Source organism: Prionailurus bengalensis, chromosome A3, assembly GCF_016509475.1.
Source record: "Prionailurus bengalensis isolate Pbe53 chromosome A3, Fcat_Pben_1.1_paternal_pri, whole genome shotgun sequence".
Classification (NCBI taxonomy): domain Eukaryota; kingdom Metazoa; phylum Chordata; class Mammalia; order Carnivora; family Felidae; genus Prionailurus; species Prionailurus bengalensis.
Window position 1 is genome coordinate 130,795,052 of NC_057354.1, and position 22,908 is coordinate 130,817,959.

At 36.2% G+C, this 22,908-nt stretch overlaps 1 long non-coding RNA gene across 1 annotated transcript in view; it reads left to right on the top strand.

Annotated features, from left to right (window-relative positions):
- Nucleotides 1–18,640: 18,640 nt before the first annotated feature.
- Nucleotides 18,641–22,908, top strand: part of LOC122467030 — a 64,219-nt gene continuing 59,951 nt past the window's right edge. Inside the window, exon 1 of the long non-coding RNA XR_006292825.1 lies at nucleotides 18,641–18,809. This is a non-coding gene — a long non-coding RNA (uncharacterized LOC122467030). The remainder of the gene's footprint in view (nucleotides 18,810–22,908) is intronic.

Sequence of the window (22,908 nt, forward strand, 5' to 3'; positions counted from 1 at the left end):
ACACTATAAATGCATATGGTACAGTAAATGTTTGTAGGAGTCTATATTTTGTCTGACATTTAGAGAATCTGACCAGACACAAATTAACTTAATTATGCCCAAACACAATTTTATATTTTATTTATTTATTTTTAATACATTTTTTCAATGTTTATTTTTGAGAGAGAGAGAGAGCATGAGTGGGGGAGGGGAAGAGAGAGGGGGAGACACAGAATCCGAAGCTGTCAGCACAGAGCCTGATGCGGGGCTTGAACCCATGAACCGTAAGATCATGACCTGAGCCGAAGTCAGAAGCTTAACTGACTGAGGCACCTAGGTGCCCCCAAATACAATTTTAAAAAGGCACTATTGCTCGTTAAAATTCTAAAGAAAAATCTTCACTAAAATGGGAAACTGGGGCGCCTGGGTGGCTCAGTCAGTTAAGCGTCCGACTTCAGGTCAGGTCATGATCTCGCGGTCTGTGAGTTCGAGCCCCGCATCGGGCTCTGTGCTGACAGCTCAGAACCTGGAGCCTGTTTTGGATTCTGTGTCTCCCTCTCTCTGACCCTACCCCGTTCATGCTCTGTCTCTCTCTGTCTCAAAAATAAATAAACGTTAAAAAAAATTAAAAAAAATAAAATGGGAAACAATTTTTTTTGAGTTAATTGAAGGATGAATAACACATCACCAAGGAATAAGACAAGTGTGAGGTTTTCTAGGCAAGCATCATCTCATGAGCCAAAAATATTGAGGTAGATGCACAGAGTGTGAGACGGTGATAGTCTACCTTAACGTGAATAGTCAGTTCATGCTGTAAATGGTGTAATTTAAAACTGTATGATGTGTAGGGATGCCTGGGTGGCTCAGTAGGTTGAGCATCCAACTTCAGCTCAGGTCATGATCTCATGAGTTGGAGCCCCATGTTGGGCTCCGGGGTGACTGTTCAGAGCCTGGAGCCTGTTTCGGATTCTGTGTCTCCCTCTCTCTCTCCTGCCCCCCACCCCATTTGTGCTCGCTCTCTCTGTCTCTCTCAAAAATAAACATTATTTTTTTAATACTGTATGATGTGGAGGGGGAAGGCAGAGAGACAAATGTGGGTGTCTTTTGTGATTATCTATCTCAACCGCAGGTAACTTCTTTGTGATTCATAAAGAGTAGAGGCCGTATGAAAAGGATAATTCCTCAAGAAATAAAAGATCACTGTGTCATGTTTGAAGGGGACTACGTTTCTAAATACAGAACAATTGCTTAGATTTTTAAATAAGTTACAAATTAATTTCACATGCCATATATTGCCGATTATCTGAGCAGAGTACTAAAAAAGGAATGTTTTCTTCCTCTATAGTAAGCGAGTTGATGAAGTTTCAGAGAGCTCTTTTGTATTTCATTTTGTTTTCACATCCAAACAATGCAGCACTTGAAAATAAAATGTATAGGGAATTTTATTCTTTGACCTTGAAATTTTGTACACATTTTCGTATTGCCTTGTTAAATCGTTTTTATGTTGGGTAGAGACAAAGGATTGTTTGAAAGAGAATATATGTATGGCAGTGTACCAGTTACTATAGATGCGTAAATTACTCCAAAACTTGGCCATGTAAAACAACCACTTATCTTGTTGATGAATTTTCTGTTTCAGAAATTCCAACAGAGCACCATGGGAATGGGTCATCTAGTTTTACAGTGTCTGGGGCCTCATCTTGAAAACTCAAATGCCGGGGCTAGTGTTATTTGAAAGCTCATATATTCCCTACATCTGGCATCTGGTCTGGGAAGGCTCAAAAACTGGGGGCTGAAACAGCCGGGGATCCTGTGCATCTTTCTCTATGTGTCGTCTCTCCGTGGTCTGTCTAGTGTAGTGCTCGGTGCATTCGCGGTGGCCATATATATGGTGGTTGGTTCAGGGCTCCAGAGGTACACTTCCAAACAGAGAGACAGAGAGCCAGAGAGAGAAATCTTATCGCCTATTATGACCTAGTACCTAGTGTTAGTACTCAGCATGGTACTCTGTTGGTAACGTAGATTCGAAGTTCCACCGAGGTTCAGGGGGCCTGGGTGGCTTAGTTGGCTAAGCATTTGACTCTTCATTTTAACCCAGGTCATGATCTTGCGGTTTGTGGGATCAAGTCTGCCATTTGGCTCTGCGTTAACAGTGTGGAGCCTGCTTGGGATTCTTTCGCCCTCTCTCTCTGCGCCTCTCTCTCTCTCTCTCTCTCTCTCTCTCTCTCAAAATAAATAAATAAACAAAATAAAACAAAAACAAGTTCCACCCAGGTTCAAGTGAACATAGACTCTATCTCTTAGTTGAAGGATGTCAACATCACAGTGTCATTCGAGCATGTGGAATAAGCTATATACTGGTGTGGTCCATCTTTGGAAAATATACTCCATCTCAGACATAGTGCCTACTGATAACTAAAATTTCCTTTGAATTCTAACTACCAGCTATAAAATGTTCACCATTGCCTCTGAAATCCCTGTGTGCCTTTCTTTGAATGTATCACCCCCTCTTCTCTTCCCACATCATCACTTCCCCACATTTTGTCCTTTTCTTCATAGTTTTACTACATGGGCTTTCATGCCATCTCATGGTGGATGCTTGTGCACACTCAGGTATGCAGATTTAGATTTCATATAATATAGATAGCACTGAATACATTTGTCTGTGCCTTGCTTTTTTCCCCCAACCTGTGTTTTTAAGATTATTTGTCCATACCATTGCGTGTAGCTTAAGCATTTCACATGCAGTTTACTATCCCATTGAATACATATTCCACAAATTATCCATTTTATTGGTGTTGGACTTCGGGTTATTTCCAGTTTTGTTTTATTTATGTGACTATTACCAGGTGGGTATGAATATTTAAACATTGTTCTACATGTTTCTTGATGTACATGCAGGACTTTCTCTAGGGAATATCACTCAGAATGGAGTATTTACAGCAGTAAGAATGTATATTCTCCAGTGTTTATATTTTCACCTAAATTTCTTAGAGTTTTCCTTTCCCATATAAGGTTTCAGTACACATACAATTTGTGTGCATTATGTGCCATAAGGAGAAAGCTCTTTTTTTTTTTTTCCGAATGGATTTGGAATTTATTCTAGCACTGTTTTCAATTAAAAAAAAGCATTTAGGGGTGCCTGGGTGGCTCAGTCGGTTGAGTGTCTGACTTCGGCTCAGGTCATGATCTCACGGTTCATGAGTTCGGGCCCCGCGTCGGGCTCTGTGCTGACAGCTCCGAGCCTGGAGCCTGCTTCAGATTCTGTGTCCCACCCCTGGTTGTGCTCTGTCTCTCTCTTTCAAAAATGAATAAACATTTAAAAAATTTTAAAAAATAAATAAAAAAATAAAAATAGTACAAAGAGAACTCATGTACTTTGTGCCCAGATTTACCTGCTATTCATATGTCCACATAATAGGGGTGTGTGTGTGTGTGTGTGTGTGTGTGTGTGTGTAAATAACAGTTAACATGCCTCTTTAACTCTAAATACTTTTATGTGCATTTCCTAAGAGTAGAAGTATTATATAATTACAGTCAACATCAATTGCAGAAATTTACATTGAATCGATACTTTATCACCTGTATTCCAGTTTTCTCAGGTGGCCTAATCATGTCCTTTATAGCACGTTTCCCCTCTACTACAGAATCCAACCTCTGGGGTCAGAAATTACAGGTCTGTCATGTCTATTTAGCCTGTAACGCTCTCCAAACCTTTCTTTATCCTTCATAATGTGGAGGCATTTGAAGAATATGTTGTTTTCTTTTTTCAAGGAAACAGTCTTCATTTTATGTTTGATGCTGAAGTCTTCTCACATCTACAACGAGGTTATGCATATGCAGTATGTCTCAAGGTTTCACATCTGGAAGGACATGATGTCCACCCTCAATATAACATTGATCAGCCGGTGAAGGTGTTGCCCTAATTCTCTGGGGTTAATTTACTTTAAAAAATGTTGTTGCTTTTAATCTCCTTCTCAACGAATAAACTATCAATGGGAGAACACTTTATTTAATATCATGCCAATATCTCAAGCGCATCAAAATTTCTCCCTGATCTTAGTATCCACTGATGATGCTTTCCTGATCTAATCTTTATCATGGTGGTTGCAGAATGAAGATTTTCCAACTCCAGAACCTATTCCACATTTAATAGATAGGTTTCAGTATTCTGTTGTAAGCAAGAGCCTTCTCTTCCCCTGTGTTTATTTTTATATTCATGTATGTATGTATCTGTTTTTATTTATTAAAGAATGAATTTATTATTAAACATTACTATTAAATATTACATTTCTATTAAAATCGTATAATGTAATATTTAAATTTATTTATGAAATAATAATTAATAGCTATATTTAATGGTTTATAATTCATTGCTGAACATAGTTATTTCAGTGCTCAAATCTCAGATTTGTTCTGTGGGAGCCCTCTCACTGTGTCCCCGGTGCGTTTGTGACATGCTCTCATTTGACTTCCTGACATGACAAAATATTCCAGGCTCATCTTAGATCTACTCTACCCTAATCATGGAATCAACTTTTTCCAGGGTGCTGTACTTCCTGTTTATAAGCACCATTTACTTTAGAGCCCATTGTTTTTCTATTCATCGGCAATGTCAACCTTGTTATAATTAAAACTTTTTATGTAGGGGTGGGTCCAGTCTTGAGTTCTCTAATCTGTTCTTTTTGTACTTGATTGTTGCTAAATATGTACTAAATCTCTTATAGTTTCCTGTTAGTCATCGTCTTGTCTGCTATTAGGACAGTCTGGGCTCTTTTTAGTTTATGCCCATTCCTGTAAAATTTGTAATTACTTTGCTAATTTGATTTTAAAAATAACCACTAGGATTTTGAGTGAAATTGTATTAAATCTTAAGTCATTTTTCCAGATGTGTTACCTTTCCAAAGGATACTGAGCACTTTTTTTAATTGAATAATTCAGGATTTTTTTTTAACTGCTAATCGTTTTAGGTTGGTTTTCCCCTGCACACAATGTGTCATTAATTATGTAGATGTAATTTTTTTTTTTAATTTTAGAACTGTGTTCATAGATTATATCTTTAAATAAACACACAAATTGTTTGGGTTTGTTTTCTTATGTATAAATCCTAACTAGGCACAGCTTGTGTTTCACTCCCCTGTTTTCGATATCTATTATTAATGTGAGGATTATTTTTATTTTCCTCCTTTTGATTTCATTCTGGTATCCATGTTATCGTGCCATAGATAGAGATCCATGCCTTAGATCTTGGAGCTGCCAGTTGGAAAATGTTAGGGTTACCAACTTTTGTGGTTTGCATGAGAGTGATGAATTTCTTGGATGCAGGAATTTTCAAGGTTTGAAACTAGGAAAGTCGGGCAAATGGGAATGATTTGCTCATTATGCACATGACTAAAGGCACAGGGGTCTTTTTGTTTTGTTTTTGTGTTTGTTTTTGTTTTTGTTTTGCCTAGTCTAAGGGTAGTATTCTCTTTGTGGGCAATAGGAATAGTATTATTCTTATTATTTGCTAATGCGTTTAAATGGATAACTGATATAATCTAGAAATAAATAAAGAAGTATTCTTAATGTAAATCATACCAAAAAGAGCTGCAGGCACAGATAGCTTCACCAGAAACTTTTACTAAGGAGTTAAGGAAAAAAAAATGATGCCACACTAATACCTTCTCCCAGGTAAATGGAAGAAAAAAAGGGAGAAATGCTCTTTCAGTCTGAGTTCAGTCTATACATTTATTTATTTTTTATGTCACCATAATGTTGACTTAAAAACACATGACACAGGTCTTACAAAACAGGAAAATTTATAATTTTGAAAACCTAAAGAAATATTAACAAATAAAATCTAGCAAAATACATATTATGAGCAAGTTGTATTTAGTCTGAAAATAACCTTGGGAATATGTTTAAATCAATGTAATTTGACACCTTAATAGAATAATAGAGAAAATTTGAGAATTATCTCAATAGATGCAGGTCAGTTAGTTTATAACATTAAATGTCTATTCATATTTAAAATCAAGGAATATTTTTATTCTGATACAAGGTAGCCATAACCAACGAAGAGAATGCATCATGCTTGATGGTAAAACGTTGAAAGCTTTTTCTTTGAGATCAGCAAGAAAAGGATGACAATGGTGCCTGCTTTTTTTTTTTTCAATACGCATTTGGGATCCTAGTTAGTCCATTAAAAGAATGAAAACAAAAGTTATACATAGAAAATAAATAAACTGTCCCATTTGTAGACATTATCTACACATATGTGCATGCCTATATATGTGTAGAATATCCAAGAGCATCTATAAATAATTCTTAGAATAAATCAGAGTTAGAAACACGTTTCTTGGATACAGGATGAATTTATTCCTTTCTACTTTCCATCCCATCCATTTCCCCCCACCCCCACCAAAAACCTCACTTAAATACAGGGATACACTGTGTTAGTATATTGGAAGGCTCAGTATCATAATAATGTGAATTTATCCAGATTCTACCAAATTTACCCAATCAAAACTCTAAAATGATAGATTGATGATCTTGTTAAACTGATTAAAATCATATGAAAAAGAAAAAAAAATAAAAAAATAAAATCATATGGAAATTCAAAGGGTGAAGAATATCCAAAGAAAAATATCCAAGGTAATCTTGAAGAACAAAATGGGAAGCCAGGCCCGTAGAGGGTATTAAGACATCATAACATTATTATAATTAAGATAGTATGGTATTTGTGCATAAACAATTAGACCAATAAAATGATAAGCTCAGAGAGACATCTGTATATATATGGACATTTAACTGATGAAAAATGTGTTCACAGAGAGTAGAGGGCAAGAAAACAGTGTTTTTAGTAAATTGTGCTAGATGTATTTGGTACTCACGTACATATCCATATCCACTTTATAGAGAAATCAGTTTCAGTGAATTGTAGATCTGAATGTTAAAGGGAAAAAAAAAGCTTCATAAAAGTAACAGGATAATTCTTTTAGACTTCTGTATGGGAAGATATTTCTTAAACAAAAGACATAAAAATTATTAACAATGTAATATTGATAAATTTGTTAAAATATTTTCTGATAAAAAAACTTTAATGAAATAAAATGCAGTCAGTTACTGACAGAACATATTTGCAATTCACATAGTTGACAAAATTGCATCCGTGATATATAAATCAATCTTTCATTTCACTAAGAAAGAATAAATATACACATGACAATTGAATGGCACGTCACAAATGAGGATATATACATTATTAATAAGCATATGACAATGTACTCTAAAGTCATTAGGGAAATGAATATTAAAGCCATGAAATAACACTACTTTCACCAACAATAGGACAGACATAAAATTTACAAGAAATTTTATAAGAACTGGTGGTTGGAAAGAATGTGGAATGAAAATAACCCTTATGAATTTCTGTAGAGAGTGTAAATTGTTAAAAACAACCCAGAAAAAATTTAGTAGCACTTACTGTATTTGAAGATCTATATTATGTATGCTGCTACAGTTTTACTCCTAGGTGTATATCTAAAAGAAATTCACATATATGTGCACAAAAAAAAGCATTTAATGGAATGTTTTTATTGGTGTTATCATGACACATCAACTCTGCAAATAACCCATCAATGTTAGAATGAACATAAACAATGTGTTAAATGTATTGAGTGCTGTAACATGAAGCATGAGAATGAATTGCCCTTACAAACAATCTGAACAGGGAAAGGAGAGCATGTTAGACAAGAAAAAGCATTTACTGTGAAGGATTGGTACACTTTACCCATGATTCTGTCTGCTTTTGTTTCAAAATTATGAATTGAAAAGACACAGATGAATTCATAAGAAAAAAAAATGTAGGCAGAGATAAAGTAGAATAGAACTAGGAGCCAAATTAAGATTCTTTCAGTGATATTTGCAATACATGATTTTATTTAAAATATCTGAGATCGTGCTTTTTAAAAGCAGTAGATAACTGAGTACACACGGGTTATGATATTATTTTCAACTTCCAGTATTTAAGAAAAATCCCAAATTAGCAATGTTTCAAGTCAATAGTGATGAATTCTCAATAGTTTGATCAGGGCATTAATTATACATACCAGTGCTTCCTGGGGGGTGCAAAAAGGCCCTGTAATAGATTCAGGACATTTCATCCTGTAGATAGAAACTATTGATTGTATTGAGCACGAATGACAATTATTCCTGCCATAGACCTCTTAACGCATGCCCTCGTTAGCTTCCACGTGCTCTACTCCAGTGGTCTCCAAATTCTCCTCCTTACTTCATCCCATTCTACTATTTCTCAGCTTGAGATATTTTAATGCCTGCTTATATTTCTGCCCATAATCCCTCAAATCAATAGCATCATATTCCGGGACGCTCATATCCTCTGTTCCACACACATCATTTTCTGCATGGTCACCTCATAAGAACTGTTGTGTCGAGAATTTATTGATTTATTTTTTTATTGATTTATTTTTTTTTCTGATAGTGTAATAAATTACCTAAATTTTTAATGTTATAAACAAACCACTCAGAATATACACTCTGGTCAGAGAACTGCTCTGTGTAATTCCATGCCTTTAAATTCCAATCAGACCTGATCTCTACCCAACATACAGTTCTTCTTTGTGACAGCTTCATGTAAGCTTGAAGAACATATGTGCTCTTCAGTTGTTGGGTATAAAGTTCAGTTGGCATTACTATGAATGTATCAAATAGAGCAATATTTAATTATGCAGATTAAATTTTCCAAATCCTTACAGATTTTTTTTTGTCTTCTGCAAAAATTGTGTTCAATCCCCACTGTGACTATGGATTTTTTTTCTCCTTAAGTTATGTCAAATTTCGCTTCACATATTTTAAGGATACATTTTTAGGTTCATACATATTTACAGTTTTTATATTTTTCTGGTTGATCGACTTTTATCATTAAAAACATTCCTTTTTTTTTTTTTTTTGGAATCTCTGGCCATGCTGCTTGCCCTGAAATCTTTGTCCAGTATTAGAGTAGCTCATTCAGCATTCTTTCAGTTAATGTCTATATCATATATCTTGCCATTCTTTCCCTTTCAACTTTTCTGTCTCGTTGTTCACTAGAAATAGGTTCTGAGACAAGAGAGGTGCATCCAGACTTGTGGAGGAGTGGAGAGGTTTACCTATAAATAAAGAAGATTGATCAGAGAGAGAAACTAACTACAATGTGGTTATGATAGAGGGTTTAGAGGATCCTATAAGAAGTTTGGGAGCTGAGATGACTCTTTCCAGCTGCCCATAATTAAAGGGAGGAAGTCAGGACTTTTATCCCAAGTAGTCATCGGCCACAGGCCACGTGTGGGAGGTGGTGTAACCTTGGGCAGGCAGTTCCTGCATTCAAGGGTAAATTCCAGTGCAGGCTGCAGCTGTGGGTGTATCTTCCCAGCAGTTGGGAATGGGTGCAAAAGCCTAACAGTGGGATCTGAGTGGACCAAAATAGTATAATGAGAATACAATAATAGTACAATGAAATAACTGTACTTAAGGTACATCCTTTCCAAGGAATCTATGATTTGATGTGCCCTTTTTATTAAATTTCTAATATTAATATTTTCATTGGAATATATTCCATTCACAATTAACATAACTATTGATATATGAGGTTGAAGTCTGTCATTAACTTTGGTTAGAAAACAAAAGAAATGTGATCCACCTATTATTCTATGCTCCTTTTTGCTTTTTGACTTTATTTTGATTAAGAATTATGGCCTATGTGTTAGATGTGCTAATTAACCTTATTGTGGCAATCATTTCCTGATATATACGTATATCAAATCATTATATTGTACACCTTATACTGACAAAATGTTATATGTCAATTACATCTCCATAAAGCTAGAAGAAAAAAATGGTGTGTTTTTCCCTCTATTTGTTAGCTGTACGTTTCGTTAGTATTCAATTAGGTAGCTGCCACAGAGGTATAAATTAATACTTTTATTGCTTTGTAAAAAGTACAGAAACCTTGAAAGACTTTTGGAATATCTACTCTTCTCAAACCTATAGAACCATCCCCAAAACTACTGTGTGATGATTTTTACAAGGCCCCTCTCTAAATAGTTAGATTTAAAAATCGATAAATAAAAATGTATGGGACCATGTGAGGTACCATAATTACTATTTATTAATTAGTATTTAGAATAGTGAGGAGATATGAGGTACCTATGTACTTGTTTATTGTCCTAAGTGTGTATAAAGATTTTTCTTAGGTGCTAGACATCACTTTCTGTTTAGGTCTAGAAACCATCTATCTCTCCAAGGCTATTATCAAACATCACGTCTCACACTTGGAGAAAAAGAGAGCAAGGCTATTATTTGCTCTCCCATGAGCTTTTCAAAATGTTTATATTGAAACAGTACAGAATTTCTTATCTCTAATTCCGCTTATTTAATGCAGTCTACATAATTACTCATGATGCTGCCTCATCCACTTGCTGCTTTTGTGAATCCTGGCTTCCAGTTCAAACACTGTGAATTGAACTCTGTCAGTGATGACCAAAAATATAATTCTTACCTAGAGTGTGCAGGAGAATGTAAGAGATGCTTCATTTTCTGGTCATGTCAAATTAACTACTCAGAATTTTATAGTCTAAATGTAGAGTAACACATCTCCCACCTATGTCTTTTCTTGAACTTTTTAGGCTGTATGTCTCAGTTCCTAAGACGTGAGCCTTTTCAATGTCAACCTCACCCTTGTCTTCCCCACACTACCTCCAGTGAGGAGGAGAAGCAAAGGGCTGTGAGCAGTTCTTTTTCAGTTCTTCTTCATGCCCCTCATCCAGCATGGTTCAAAACTGGTTGTTTATACTTAGCTCTAGGTCTATCACCCTTAGAATGTGAAGAACAAAGAGTTATGGAGAAAGGAGATTGTTTCTGTCTTTACAGCATGTCAATGTTCTTAACTCAGCAAGTCGTGAGGATGGAGAATCATGAAAATATTTACATTATTTTAACATTCTTTTCTCTCCTTCTCTAAGACAAGTTACTCACACCTTAGACCTTTATACCATGTCAGGTATGTTTCTTATGCTCTTTTCTGTATTGTGTATAATTTTATTTCTTCTTGATTGGGTCCTGATATTTTTTCTTACCTATTTTTTAGCTGACAAACATTCTTTTCATCTGTGTCTAATAGTTTGCTAAACCCATTCTTTAGCTTTTTTGTTTCAGCCAGAGTATTATTTAATTCTATGAAATCCATTTGATTCCTTTAAAATTATTTCCCATTCTCCTCTGATTTTTTGAATCTTATAATTCAATTGTGTAAAAACATGAATTATAGTCACTGTGAAGTCTGTCTGATAACTGCAGTACCTAGATATTATGTAGATCTGTTTCCTTTTTTCTTAGTATTCCGTCACTTTTTCCTTCTTCATGAATGCTTTTTATAATTGAGTGTCAGATATTGTACATGAAAAATTGTAAAAATCACTAGAAACCCTGGATAGTCCTGTGTCCTGGGGAAAGAATTTACTAGTATTTTTAAGGCAGCTTGTTTAAGTCTCATTTCTTTTATCTTATCAAAGGTTGAGATTTTTTTTTTTAATTTTTTTTTTCAACATTTATTTTTGGGACAGAGAGAGACAGAGCATGAACGGGGGAGGGGCAGAGAGAGAGGGAGACACAGAATCGGAAACAGGCTCCAGGCTCCGAGCCATCAGCCCAGAGCCCGACGCGGGGCTCGAACTCACGGGCCGCGAGATCGTGACCTGGCTGAAGTCGGACACTTAACCGACTGCGCCACCCAGGCGCCCCGAGATTTTTTGAAAATATAATTCAGGTCCTTGAAAGACTGGTCAATTTTGGGGTCACCTTTCCTCTTAAAGTATATCCCTTTGAGGTTATAAACCAAAGCCTGTTTTTTCCTCCCTTTCTTCTTCTTCTTTTTTTTTTTAATGTTTATTTATTTTTGAGAGAGAGAGAGAGCATGAATGGGGGAGGGTCATAGAGGGAGGGAGACACAGAATCTGAAGCAGGCTCCAGGCTCTGAGCTGTCAGCACAGAGCCTGATGCGGGACTCAAACTCACAGAGCGTGAGATCATGACCTGAGCTAAAGTCAGAAGCTCAACCGACTGAGCCACCCAGGCGCCCCCCTCCCTTTCTTTTTAATGTTTATTTTTTAGAGAGAGAAGGAGAGCATGAGCTGGGGAGGGGCAGAAAGGGGGACAGAGGATCTGAAGTGAAGCAGGCTCTAGACTGATAACAGAGAGCCCAATGCAGGCCTCAAAATCATGACCTCATGCCTCATGCCTTATGACCTCAGCAGAAGTCAGATGCTCCATTTTTGCTATCCTGGTTGACAGCTTTCTCCCTGGGGAAAAGGACATCCAAACAGCTGGATCACCTGTTCTTCTTAGTTCTTTCCTGGGTCCTGGCCTGGCAAACGTTCAATGTCTTGGTAACTTGGTAACTCTCTAATACTTTCAAACAGATTCTTCATCTTCATAGTCTAATTTTTCCATTGTTTTAGTAGATGAATGAAACAAGTAATTCTGCCATTACTAGTAGACTATAGCTGACAGATTGCTCTGAATTTGATGCAAAAAAATTCCAGAACATTCTAATTCAACATAAAATGCTATTATAAACTCTCTGCATCACATACAGCCGTTCTTGCAATACAAGCCCTGGGAACACATTATTTATCGAATATAAAACTATGCCATGTGGCACAAAAGTTGGAAATGACAGAACTTAACTGTCAAGAATCTTCAGCCACATATTGGGAAGGTTTAAAATTAGCATTTATATATAAGTAAATATTAGTATAAGGATAAAAGCAAATATTCGAATTTAAATTACTTTCAGATCCACCCGAGATTGATGGAGTAACTCTCTAAATCCATTCTAGGCACTTTTAATAATATTCATAAAAATTTGTGATGCAGATTTTTTTTCCTATTTTACAATGAAGACATTGATGTGACTTGGAAAGAAAGTTTCTTGCTTAGTATCACACAGGTAGAAGATGTTGGAACACGGATTCGGACACATATTGAAAGTGCGCACTGTATGTTCCTAAAATTCTAGTGTTCCTTCCATTCTCTGCTGCTGCTTCACTGAGCCACAATGCAGTCAGAACAATTACATATTTAATCTCTATTTGGGTTTTTGATGAAGTAACATACCTCTCACTCTACATTATTTAAGACAGAATATAAGTAGGCATGCAGATAAATTATACTTTTTCTTAATTATTCAAAACTTCAAGAATATATTGGTGAACTTAGGTTCTGCCCTTGCTCCTAAGTCATAATGATTTTCTTCTACTTCTATATTTGATTTAGGTTATGTATGAAGTGGCTTCTCTCCTCTATGGCCCCTAATCCAATGAGATTTATGTGGTTTGTGAGTCAACTTCTGTTTTATGTAAATTTATGCTTATATATCAATTTCATTTATTCACTATTATCAGGTCAGAACAATTTTTTCTCTGAATTAGGAAGAGAGACACAGAATTTTCAAAACAGAATCTAAATGTATCCCTAAGAATTTTGATAAATTGAAATTGCCTAAAACTGTCAGTAATTTTGCAAATCAGCCAGGAAGACATCCAAATTCTATTACAAATGCTTTTGTATGTCTATCTATTAAAGGAGGCAGGTGCAAATGATCAGACTACGAATCTATGGATTTAAATTTAGAATCTATTTTTTTAATTATGCCATGACAAGATGGAGAAATTAACAAAGGATATGATAATAATAGCTATTCTTTCTGACTATTAAGTTTTGTTTCTTTGCTGGATTTTCTCTCAACACGTAGTTTTAATTCCATGGAATTAAAATATTTTTCGAGTCAGACACACATATCAAATTCCTATATATTTCGCAATGATAATCCTTACCCTTTACTGATACTTTAGCATATCTATTATCTTTCCATGTATATGCTTTGTCACCATGGTAATGTTTTATCAGATGTCTCTAAAAAAACATTATCAGTTTCATTTCTTCTGTTTATTACACTATTTTCTTTCTGATTTCTGTGGTAAGGCAATCTTCACACTTACCACTCTTATTATATGTTTTCTATAATTTTAATATTATTTGAAATCTATTTTCAGAGAGCATTTCTCTTTGAAAAGATAAAATAAATGAAACTTATGGGCACCTGGGTGGCTCAGTCAGTTGAGTGTCCGACTTCAGCTCAGGTCATGATTTCCGGGTTTGTGAGTTACAGCCCCACGTCGGTCTCTGTGATGACAGCTTGGAGCCTGCTTCAGATTCTGTGTCTCCTTCTCTCTGCCCCTTCCCTGCTCACACTCTGTCTCTCTCTCTCTCTCAAAAATAAATAAATATTAAAAATATTTATAAAAAAAATGAAACTAGCCAGAATTCTACCCATTCTTTGATACTCACAAAATTTCCTGACCAATACTTATTTTTCATTCAGGTTTGCCATCTTTCTTTACCAATCTGAACTATGACACTAATAAACTAATCATTTGGGATGATGAATTTCAGTTTTCTCCTGATTCTGAATACTAATCATTATTTAGGATATTAAATGTTTTACAAATGTTTCAAACTATCTACTTTCTACATTCAACAATCACTGACTACTCAAGATACTTTATTTTAATTTCATTTTAAAAGTTATTCTCTTCCTAAAATATAGCGTGTGTGTGTGTGTGTGTGTAATTTGACTAAAAATTTATAATTATATGGTTTATCAGTATATGTGTTTATATTGTTCTTACCTATTTTTTTCTTGAGACAACTGGAGTGGAATTTTTTGGTCTTTTTTTATGTTTAGGTTTTATCTAAGATAAAGAGAAATGCAAAATGAATAATCACTCTTCTCTTTTTTTTTTCTTCTTCTTAAGTACCTTCCTATTTTGTAAATTAACCTCTCAGCTACTATAAATTACCAAAATACAGCATTACTTATTTTAAGTTCTTCTCTACGTGCCATTTTTCATACAAGGTCTTCTTCTTGGAAAGATCTGTACTCCCCTTTTCAACAAGTTTCTTCCAAAGCCTTCAATACAGTTGTGACAAACATCCTCCGTGAGACCCTCCGGGTGGCTGATCACCATGGTGACTTAACTGGGTCTCCTCTGCTCTCAAAGCATCATTCACCCCACAAAGTAGGCAACCAAAAATGCTTTTTGAATTTTAATTAATGACTCTGTTTTACAGGAATAAATCATATTTCACTACATATGACTTGAAGATCTATTATGATCCTGAAATGGCTGGCAGGGAATTAACCATGTATGTTCTTACCAGAATGTTCTGGAACTAAATCCATCTTATCTGGCTTTGGAGCCCAATTGGCTTTGGTGTGTTTGGGGGAAAATCACTTAAACTGTTGTGACTCAAGATCTGTAAGATAAGAATTGTGGCTAGGGGCACATTTGTTTCTTTTTTGTTAAAGGTTAATTTTCCCTCCGGCCCTGTAGTCTCTGAGATCCCTGCCTTCAAGGATCATGAGGTCATGTTTCCAGCCCCACCCCAGCACGTGTCTGACACCTAGCAAGCACTTACCACGTGGGAGAGATGACCGTAAGGTCGATTCTACAATTTTCAGTGCGCCCGAGGATGGAACTAATTCTCAGGGCTGATACTCTCAAGGGAGAATCCCCAGCAAAGATGAAAAGTAATCTTTACACTGAAGGGTGTGTGAGACAGAAAAAAAAATAAATAAAAGGAAGGAGTATCCCAGGGTGTTTCTAGACAAAAAGTGTACCTTCATGATAATTACAGGAAAATGTTTTCTGGATGTCAAGGCATATGCAATATTTATTAATAAAGGTGTTTATGATAAATTTTCCTAAACATTGCAAATCTGTGCAAGACTTACGTTGGCCTCCCCTAACAAACAGAAGTGACTTTAAACTTCTGATCGGCTTGCCTGCTATTCTGGAATTTAAAATAGTTGGAATTTAATTCCATAATATTTTCCCCCCTGTTTCTCCCTCCCTTCCCCAGTCAGTTTGAAGCAAAACAAACAAACAAAAAAACCCACAACCCAAGAAACAAAACAGTGAATCTTTTGATAGGTCCTTGTGCCCTCTAGTGGCCGATCTACTTAGCACGAGTTCTGGCCAGTCAGGCAGGGGTGTCTTTAAATGGCTGACCAGCCCTTTCCTCCTCTCACAGGTGACGCTCTCCTAGGCTCCAAACACACAGTCTGCACTAAAACACTTGAAACAATGGCTGGGTCCTAAGTAGAGAGAGTTGGTAAAACTTTTAAATCTTTTATCTAAACTTGTATCTACACTTAAAAAAAAAAAGTGTTTTGTTTTTTTTTCAGAAGCAGTATAAGTGTGTATTCCACAGGAATACAGCATAAATTATATTAAAATGTTTCATTATCCCAGTGACCAGAACAAAAGGGTTCTTCCTTATTACATTTTTATGACATATAGTTCAAATAATATGTATTTAAATGTATTTATTCAGTAGGCTGACTTTTTGTTACTGACTGGGAATATTGATGACTAACTAGGTCTAGCATGGTGTGAAAAATATAAAAGTTAAGAAAATAACTATATTTTGTATAAAATTACATCTACATAATTACTCCTTCACCAAGTATATGTTAACCAACTTAACGACAATATTTTCAATTCAGAAAGGAAGATTCATTTGGAAAATAACCATCAAGTCAATTATTAGATATTTATTCATTCAGCACATAGTTAAATATAATCTGTGTTGTGCCAGATATTAGTATAGGACTGAGAAAAACATGGTGAATTCCTACGTGGAGATAATGTTTCAGGAAATAAACGCTAAATAAATAATCATATTATAAATGTAAAAAGATAGCACTGTGAAAATGCTAGAAAACGGAATATGTAATATGAGGATGCTTAATAAGGGAAATTGTATTAGCTGGGAAAATATTGAGAGAATGAAGTCTGGGGTTAAGTCTAAAGGAATAACAAGCATTCTAAGAGCAATGAGTTAAGGGTGAATTTGGGAAAAAAGAGAAATATCTTTGGCAAAAGCAGATCTTGAAGGAGGAAGACAACATTGAAAGATTGAAAATAACAGACATAAAGAGGAATCATAGTGTTTAAAAAGGTAAGAAAGCTCGGTAGGCATCATCAGCATCATGGCCATAGAAGGAAAGGAAACTCAGCAAAACTAAAAGGCAACTGACAAAAGGGGAAAAGATATTTGCAAATGACATATCGGATAAAGGGCTAGTATCCAAAGTCTATAAAGAACTCACCAAACTCCACACTGGAAAAACAAATAATCCAGTAAAGAAATGGACAGAAGACATGAATAGACACTTTTCCAAAGCAGACGTCCAGATGGCCAACAGACACATGAAAAGATGCTCAACGTCACTCATCATCAGGAAAATCCAAATCAAAACCACACTGAGATACTACCTTATGCTGGTCAGAGTGGCTAAAATGAACAAATCAAGAGACTATAGGTGCTGGAGAGGATGTGGAGAAATGGGAACCCTCTTGCACTGCTGGTGAGAATGAAAACTGGTATAGCCACTCTGGAAAACAGTGTGGAGGTTCCTCAAAAAGTTAAAATAGAACTACCCTATGACCCAGCAATAGCACTGCTAGGAATTTACCCAAAGATATAGGAGTGCTGATGCATAGGGGCGCATGCACCCTAATGTTTATAGCAGCACTTTCAACAACAGCCAAATTATAGAAAGAGCCTAAATGTCCATCAACTGACGAATGGATACAGAAGATGTTTATATGTGCAATGGAATACTACTTGGCAATGAGAAAGAATGAAATCCTGCCATTTGCAGCAATGTGGATGGAACTGGAGGGTATTTTGCTGAGTGAAATAAGTCAGTAGAGAAAGACCGATAACCATATGTTTTCACTCATATGTGGATCTTGAGAAATTTAACCGAAGACCATGGGGGAGGGGAAGGGGAAAAAAAGTTACAAAGAGGGAGGGAGGCAAACCATAAGAGGCTCTTGGATACTGAGAACAAACTGAGGGTTGATGGGGTGTGGGGGAGAGGGGAAAATGGGTGATGGGCATTGAGCAGGGCACTTGTTGGGATGAGCCCTGGGTGTTGTATGGAAACCAATTTGACAATAAATTATATTAAAAGAAAAGGACATTTAGTATTTATTCTTAGAGATGCCCTTTTTGGAACTTCAATTATACAGTTGTTTCTTTCTGGAATTTTGTAACTTAAAATAACTTTAAAAAGCAGATTAAAAAAAAAAAAAGAGGCCATTCAAAGCAATGCCCTCTACCCTGACATACATAAACACAAGAGCACATATGCAAAAAGTACACACTTATATATGTTTATTATTTCTAACCAAGTAATGTAAAAGAAAATTGAGTATACAGTTTCTTTGGTATTTATCAATTGATTAAATCAGATACGTTTAGAATAATGTTGCCTGTTCTGTAAAAAATATATCAACATCAAAGATATATTATGTTTCTTCTTTTTTGGCTGCTTCTTTTGGCCCTTTTTGTTTTATTTATTTATTTATTTATTTATTTATTTATTTGGAAGTTTTCTTATGGTTCCCAGTGATCTTCAGTTCTTAGTGGGCCCACCCTTGTTTATTCCCCTTGCCTTAAAGTTGAACTGGATCCAGTTAGACTTGCTTCTAGAAGATAGAATTTGGCAACAATGACAGAATGCCTCTTCCTGGTTAGGTTACCAAGGATGATGGTTTCATCTTGCAGGCATTCTCTCCCTGGCTCTTCCTAGGTGAGGGCTCTGATGGAGAGGGTGAATGAGAGCAAGAGCTGAGGGCAGCCTCTGGCCAAAGGCCTGTGGGAACTGAGGCCCTCAGGCTGATAGCCTCCACGGAGCCGGGTCCTGCCAACAATGGGTAAGGGTGTTTGGATGCAGATCTTACCCCAGTTGAGCCTAGAGTGACTTTGCCACCCCCCCTCCCCCCATCAATGTCTTAATTGAAACCCTGTGAGTAGGGCAATCATTCATCCTGGTTTGCCTGAGGCTGAGAGGTTTCCTGGGACGTGGGCCTTCTAGTTTTAAAACCTGGCAAAGTCTTGGGCAAACCAGGATGAGTTGGTGAGATAGTAATTGTGAGCTAATAGCTGTGTGTTGTTTCCAGATGCTAAACGTGAGGGTAATTTGGTAGGCAGGGGTAGGAAACTAATACACGTCTATTCAGGATCCACCTCAGGCATAAGGTGTCACAGGAAAACCTCTGATTAGTAAGTATGTGCTTAGAGGTCCTTCAGCAGATCCCCTGCAGTATTCTGTACTTTTCTCTATGACAACATCTGAAACTCTTCATTCTGTTGCACCAGACCAGAAACACTCTGAACGCAGGGACTATGTTTATCTCCAAGGAAATCTTTGCAATATTCAGAGCAGATATCACAGTACTGGAACTGAATGATGTGTGCATATGCCCTGGCTGGCTGACTTAATACTCTTATGTGTACTATAAAAAAATGTCATTACTTAGGGAGATGATGCTTTATAAATCAAAAATACATTAGCTCAAGTAAATTTTGATCTTTTTGCATTATGACCAGATTTCTTGCATCTTTCCCGTGTTGCGAGAAAGATAAAAACTTACTCCTTTTTCTTTGTTTTGTTTTATTTTTAAGCCAGAGCTATTTTCACAAATCTGACTCCTCATTTTGTGGTTAAGGACATGATTAAGGAATCAAAGGACTTTGATTTTGTGATCAAGGTATTTCAGAATAAATTGACACCTGTGTTGAAGTAACAAGAAACTCATTACCAATAATATAGAAATAACTTCAAACTCTGTCTTCATTTCACTAAGAAGCATGGATATTCATCTTTGTGTAACAATGATTAAAAGAAACAGGTATGACAGGGGCACTTGGGTGGCTCAGTCGGTTAAGCGTCTGACTTCAGCCTAGGTCATGATCTCACCATTGCCGAGTTCAAGCTCCGCACGGGGCTCTGCGCTGACAACTCCGAGCCTGGAGCCAGGTTGAGATTCTGTCTCCCTTTCTCCTCTGCCCCTCCCCCACTCACACTCGGTCTGTCTCAGAAATAGACATTAAAAAAAAAAAAAAAAAGAAACCGATTTGACAAAATGGGAAAGCTTTATAAAGGATCGGTTGTGTCTGTCATTGGTAGACTTGCCTAGAGATCTGAAAATAGGGTTTGTAACAGACAACATTCAATCCTATTAACTTAATTGACGAAAATACCAAGTTATATGATTATTATTCAGTTCAGTCTCTAGGGGCCACATTCCTTTTGTTTAGTTTGAGCTCCGGGCAATCGTGGCTACAAATTGCACCAGTGCCATATTTCTGCAAGCAAAACACATCTTACATTTTTCTTTTGTTTCTTGCAAAGCTGTTTTTTATATAATATGAGTCAATTATTATAGTCTTTCCATATGTAGTCTAATGATTGATTGATTTAATTTTTTAATGTTTATTTATTTTGAGAGAGAGAGAGGGAGCACGAGTAGGGGGAGCTAGGGGAACAGCAGAAGGAGAGAGAGAATCGCAAGCAGGGCTTCACACTGTCAGCACAAATCCCGACACGGGGCTCGAACTCACAAAGCATGAGATCATGACCTCAGCCAAAATCAAGAGACGCTTAACTGACTGAGCCAGCCAGGTGCCCCATGATTTCTTTCTTTTTAAGAGTTTAGTTTCTCCAATGCCTGAACAGAGTATCAGTGAAGTTTGCTAATAAAAACCCCACCCGACCACAAATTCAACCCCCCACTCCTTTTGTTGGGCTTTATTTGTTGACTTACTGCTTCTTGATCTTCCTTTGGTTCATTGGGAGCTATTTTCTATACTTTTTGGGAGGAGTAGGTAAAGGAAGGAAGATTTTTTTTAATGTTTATTTTTGAGAGAGAGAGCACAAGCAGAGGAGGGGCAGAGAGAGAGAGAGACAGAGACAGAGGATCCCAAGCAGGCTTCAGGCTGACTGCAGTGCCCAATGTGGGGCTCAAACTCATGATCTATGAGATCATGACCTAAGCCAATGTCAGATGCTTAACCAACTTAGCCAGCAGGTGCCGCAGGGAAGATTTTTTTGTTTTTAATTAGTCACAAACAGAATGAAAATAAAGGTTTTATTAAACGGCAGAGTGTCGTGAGTGTTGGAGAGAGATGATATCATACAGGGATGCAGCAAATAGGAAATGCGAAAAAGAAAATTCTTATATTTCAGAAAATTTAAGGGAAGCAGTTACTGCATAAAGTGAGATGTTGGCCTCAAGGCATTTTTATAAATAAATAAGCCAAACATTTGTAGCTTTCTAGAGCATAAAATATAGAGAATATTTAACATTTACTGCTTTACAAGAACCAAATATTGATGTGTTTATTATATCTAATATGAACACTTTAAATGTTCATATTATATTTTCTTTGCAAACTTTCATTGAAAAGGAATTTGGCTAACAGTTTAAGTTCTTTATTAGGTATTTGAGACAAGTTACAAGTGATGTCCTGTGCAAAAAAAAAAAAAAAAAAAAAAAAAAGGAATTTATTTTATAGTTTGTAAAACATTAATATTTCTTGTTCTCACTTTAAAAATTGCACGATGCTTCTGAATCTTCATCTGTTATTCTAGCCTCTTTTACTTTTCTATGGAATTTACAGTCTTTACCTCATAGAACCTATGAAAAATGCTGGGGGATTACTAATAAATAAAGTTTGAAACTTACTCATTTCTGAAAAGGATGTGTGCAATCCTGTTTATGGATTAATTCTCCCTTCAGGGAGAGCTATTTGTTTCCTTGTGTCAAAATGAACTTCATTTTAGAACACTAGTCAGAATGTATGTTTCCTATGGTACATTCTATTAAGTTAGCTGTTAGTCATCAAAGATAGCATGCGAGTTAGAATACATTGTATTTAGAAAGCTAGAGATTTAATCTCTCAGATTATATTATATGTTTCAAGTTTTATGCCCCCCCCCCATCATAAAGGAAATGATATCTGGGGTATTTCAATAATACCCAAACTGTGCATTCAATTCATGGCTAATTAGGCAGAACTGGATCTTACCTACTGTTAGCTTCCCTTCTCTATCTTGCATTAATGGAAGTTGTACTAAATAAATACTCTCCAGTTGAACTAATTAAGCCCCCCCAAAAGTATTCTCAAAATCATGAGTTAATGTTATATTTATATTTTTCCTACCATTTCTATAACAATTAAATAATATTCTAAATATTAAAAATAGTTATCAGCCTGAGATCATTGCAAGAGGTCGGATTCATGCTAAGAAAGTCAAGAAATTTGAAATTTGGACACATCGATGATATGTTCACACACTAACATTAGCTCGCGTTGCTAATGAGATGAATATTTTTAGGAAAAGAAAAGAATAATTGTGACAATAGAAAAGCTGCCTCAGGCCACTTTTCTCTACCTATCGATTTTGCTGAATCATCAAGTTTGTTTTACTTCTTGAATTCCACATGAAGTAAGGTGTGTCCTTGGTCCCCTCACAGACTATACAAATTCTGCCCATAGCCCAAGTTCTAGTTTAAAAGCTAGAACTTGCTTCTTAGTTTAAATTGCTTCCCAGAAATTTCTTGGTGGCCGCACTGTCCCAGATGCTTCTGTGACACAGTCCTCTGTTATTAGCTACTATCCGTTTCAGTTACATATTGACTTACTCATCTGTTAGGAAGGGTAGCGTCCAAATTTTTGTGTGAATAAAATTACCTCGGCAGCTTCTGTACTTGTCTGTCTGCTGGAAAGATGTAATTTAACAGATCGAGGATGATCTACAGAAATCTTCACATCTTAGAGGGCCATGTACCCATTCTGTTCAACTTAACCTACTTGCTCTTATGAAATATTACTTTCTCTATTTCTGCCAAACACACTCTGAGGACTTTATTCTCCTGTACCATGCCAAAAAACTCATGTATTTTCTGTAATTTTTTTCCAACATCTTGTGACACTGCTTGGCATCTTGGAAGACTCAAAAAGTAGTAG